Genomic DNA, 4,659 nt, shown 5'->3' with positions numbered 1-4,659 from the left:
TGCAATCTTGGACAGCAGAGTGGCGCAGCGGAAGCGTGCTGGGCCCATAACCCAGAGGTCGATGGATCGAAACCATCCTCTGCTACACCAATTCAAGCACACTTCTAAGCGGATGCAAAGAAGAAAATGGTACATCATTTTGAATACCAAACTCTGATTGCTGGGGAGAAAACATAGCAAATTTGCAACTTTGGACAGCAGAGTGGCGCAGCGGAAGCGTGCTCGGCCCATAACCCAGAGGTCGATGGATTGAAACCATCCTCTGCTACACCAATTCAAACACACTTCTGAGCAGATGCAAAGAAGAAAATGGTACATCATTTTGAGTACCGAACTCTGATTGCTGGGGAGAAAACATAGCAAATTTGCAACGTTGTACAGCACAGTGGCACAGCGGAAGCGTGCTGGGCCCAGAACCCAGAGGTCGATAGATCGAAACCATCCTCTGCTACACCGATTCAGACACACTTCTGAGCAGATGCAAAGAAGAAAATTGTACATCATTTTGAGTACTGAACTCTGATTGCTTGTGATAAAATATAGCAAATTTGCAATGTTGGACAGCAGAGTGGCGCAGCGGAAGCGTGCTGGGCCCATAACCCAGAGGTCGATGGATCGAAACCATCCTCTGCTACACCGATTCAGACACACTTCTGAGCAGATGCAAAGAAGAAAATGGTACATCATTTTGAGTACCGAACTCTGATTGCTCGGTAGAAAACATAGCAAATATGCAACCTTGGACAGCAGAGTGGCGCAGCGGAAGCGTGCTGGGCCCATAACCCAGAGGTCGATGGATCAAAACCATCCTCTGCTACACCAATTCAAACACACTTCTGAGCGGATGCAAAGAAGAAAATGGTACATCATTTTGAGTACCGAACTCTGATTGCTGGTGAGAAAACATAGCAAATTTGCAGCCTTAGACAGCAGAGTGGCGCAGCGGAAGCGTGCTGGGCCCATAACCCAGAGGTCGATGGATCGAAACCATCCTCTGCTACACCGATTCAGACACACTTCTGAGCAGATGCAAAGAAGAAAATGGTACATCATTTTGAGTACCGAACTCTGATTGCTCGGTAGAAAACATAGCAAATATGCATCTTTGGAGAGCAGAGTGGCGCAGCGGAAGCGTGCTGGGCCCATAACCCAGAGGTCGATGGATCAAAACCATCCTCTGCTACACCAATTCAAACACACTTCGGAGCAGATGCAAAGAAGAAAATTGTACATCATTTTGAGTACCGAACTCTGATTGCTGGGGAGAAAACATAGCAAACTTGCAAGGTTGTTCAGCAGAGTGGCGCAGCGGAAGCGTGCTGGGCCCACAACCCAGAGGTCGATGGATCGAAACCATCCTCTGCTACACCGATTCAAACACACTTCTGAGCGGATGCAAAGAAGAAAATGGTACATCATTTTGAGTACCGAACTCTGATTGCTGGGTAGAAAACATAGCAAATATGCATCTTTAGACAGCAGAGTGGCGCAGCGGAAGCGTGCTGGGCCCATAACCCAGAGGTCGATGGACCAAAATCATCCTCTGCTACACCGATATAATATTGTCTACACACTTCTCAGCAGATGCAAAGAAGAAAAGGGTGCATTATTTTGACTACCAAACTCTGATTGCTGGGGAGAAAACAGCAAATTTTCAGTTTCCTAAATTGTAATTTCTTTTTTATCCATAGACAACATTTCTCCATTGAGTATTTTCGTAACCTGAATGTTTCATTTGTAGAGACTTTAGTAAATAGAGGTAATGCTGTATGTATTACCATTCAGATCTCTTTCTCAAAAGGAATTGTCTCTGCCATTTCTTCAACCGTATGTTCCTCTTGAAATATGGATATGATTCACCACAAAAATGCATGAGCCAAAACAGAAATCTTGCATTGCCAAAAAAACATGTTCACCTTAGACAGAGCCAAAATTACAGCAACAACATGTGGGAAGAAGATCTGGCATACACTGTCATCCTTCATACATTCACACGTTTGAACATCAAGGATCCCAACCTGGCAGAATCCTGGAACACAGTGAGAGCAGAATGCAGTAGTTCATTCCCAGGGCTGTGACGTATCATAAATAATGTATAGCCATCACCCAAGACTCCTGTAGAGACTCATTATGTGAAGAGGGAAGGTGGCCAAGAAAATATACAGAAGGTGCCTGGAGAGCAAATGTAGATGCAAGTGACATCATGTAGTTCCGTACTATTTTCAAATATCCATATGAAAGGAAAATCTGGTATGGGGTTGGCAATTAGTTCCAAATTAACAGGCGGAAGAGTCAAAGAAATATATTTATTTCCTGAAAAAAACCCAAAATGTATTTTAATTTTCACATGATAGAGAAACCAGATCTACCCGACCATTGCACTGATTTTACGTTGACCACACACTTAAGCATTTAAGCACTTAAGCATATTCCATAACGGAATTTAAATTCAATAACCCTTCTACTGTTGTAACAGATTTACTGTCGTTTCAAAACTGATTAACGTTCACATCAGGACGACAACAACATCACACATTGTAACTATTTGAATATTCCTAATAAAAGAAAACAAATAGTGATGCTATATTGTAAAAGGGTAATGTGAGGTTGATGTTAATAATTGCTTTGGTCTGAACCCATCTTCACATTGGCTCAATGCAACACGTGGCCAACTATCACTGAATGAACCCAACAGTTGCTTAACGCTGAAGCATGGAATACAAATTGACATTTCAGGATTAGCCTTTGAGCACAAACTCACTAAACATTCCTACTGCTTTCAATTCAAAGTGTGGATTACCACTGTCACTTAGAGATCATCTCTAGACAGTGAAACTTAAGAATGTATTTTTAAAAAAATGTGTTGATATACTATACGCTGACTTTGAATTAAAATCACATAATTGACATGGCCTCACAGCTCTGGGTTCAATCCAGGTCCATCCACTTTTGTGGAGTTTGCGTGTTCTCCCCGGGCCTGCATGGGTTTCCTCCGGGTACTTCCGGTTTCATCCCACATTCCAAAAACATGCATGGTAGGCTGATTGGACACTCTAAATTGCCCCTAGGTATGGGTGTTAGTGTGCATGGTTGTCCGTCTCCTTGTGGCCTGCGATCGGCTTGCCACGGTTCACATTGTCCCCCCCAGAGTCAGCTGGGATAGGCTCCAGCACACCCTCCCCTCGCAACCCTTGTGAGGATAAAGCGGTTCAGAAAATGAGATGAGAATTGACATATCGTAAAAGATGGCCATCATGAATCTTTCTACCCTTTGCAGTAATATTGCCTTAATATGAAACTAGTGTACATAATTTATTAAGCAGTTGATTTTGAGAAGAAAGGAGACCACCCAGCCGTAGTTGTGCCATTTTAATAGATAATTGCTTTAGCCTTTACTTTTATGGACGTTAGAATCATGTGAAGAGAAGGAACTGTAAAAAAATGAAAATTTCTGCTTTAGCTGAGGATTTTGTTTTGACTGTGGATTATGCCTTTGATTACATTCACATGGTATTGTGTTGGGAATTACACGCTGAAAATTGTTGATTCGACAGACACAACACGGGTGTGATTACAGTTATCGTTGGAAAAGCAGGGAGGCAAATTGTGTGAATATTTTACAAACCTTACATTTGACAGTACAGAGTAACAAATTCACAACAAAGTATTGTTTTCAATAGGAGGAGCATTCACACCATTCCCACAACCCAAAGACAAGTATTGCCCCATAGTGTGAGTGAGAATGTTTGTCAATCTCCTTGTGTCCTGTGATTGGCTGGCCACCAATTCAGGGTGTCCCCCACCTGGTGCCCATAATTAACTGAGATAGGCTCTGACAACCCCCTCGACCGCTGTGAGGGCAAGTGGTACGGACAATGAATGAATGAATGAATTAATTAAAAGACACATCCAAAAATCCTTTTTATATTTGTTTTAACAATTTTAAGTTCCCACAAAACAAAATTTAAAAAATAAATAAAGGAAAAAAAACATTAATGACCCCATTCATGTAGTTTAGCAGTTACATAATTGATACTGGGAAACAATTCAATGTGACACAGACAAAACCACAAACAAATAAGGCTTGCTTGTGACTATATTTATTCCACGTATAGTATTTTTTTTCTCCTGGTCGCCCAATGTTACAGTGAAATCTGCCCCCCCCGTCTCCTAGTTCAAAAACCACAGACTGATTATGCTGTGTGCGAGGGGAGAGCATGAGTTTTGCCTTGGGGAAAGAGACCACAGTGCCCAACCAGGCAGGAATATAATTGATGCTCTAAATTATTTGACAATTTTGATTTTACCTTTTTGTCTAGCCTCAAAGAAAACATCAAGTCTTGACCACATGATTAACAAACCAAAAATCTATCCATTCATTTTCTGTAATATTCTGAGGCAAAACAATCACTTGGGCCAGTTTACACTGCCATACTAGAGGATTGCCTCATTACCTGTCATGGATGGCCAATACACCACCTGGTGGTGCAGTGGTTCTTCTGCCTGACTTTGGTTTGGGCAGTCTGGGTTTTATTCCCGCTGGTGGTGGTATGATTGTGAGTCGAATGGTAATTTGTCTCTCTGTGTGCCCTACGGCTGACTGGCAACCAGTTTAGGGTGTACTTTGTCTTTCGTCCGAAGTCATCTGTGATAGGCTCC

General features: G+C 42.3%; 1 non-coding gene across 1 annotated transcript; it reads left to right on the top strand.

Annotated features, from left to right (window-relative positions):
* The first annotated feature begins 1,294 nt into the window (after nt 1–1,294).
* Nucleotides 1,295–1,366, top strand: trnav-cac (transfer RNA valine (anticodon CAC)). The gene has a single exon. It is a non-coding gene; the product is annotated as a tRNA-Val (tRNA).
* Nucleotides 1,367–4,659: the final 3,293 nt, after the last annotated feature.

The sequence above is a fragment of the Stigmatopora argus genome, chromosome 9 (assembly GCF_051989625.1).
Source record: "Stigmatopora argus isolate UIUO_Sarg chromosome 9, RoL_Sarg_1.0, whole genome shotgun sequence".
Lineage (NCBI taxonomy): Eukaryota > Metazoa > Chordata > Actinopteri > Syngnathiformes > Syngnathidae > Stigmatopora > Stigmatopora argus.
Note: the sequence above shows the minus strand (reverse complement) of the source record. Positions and strands in the feature narration are given on the sequence as shown.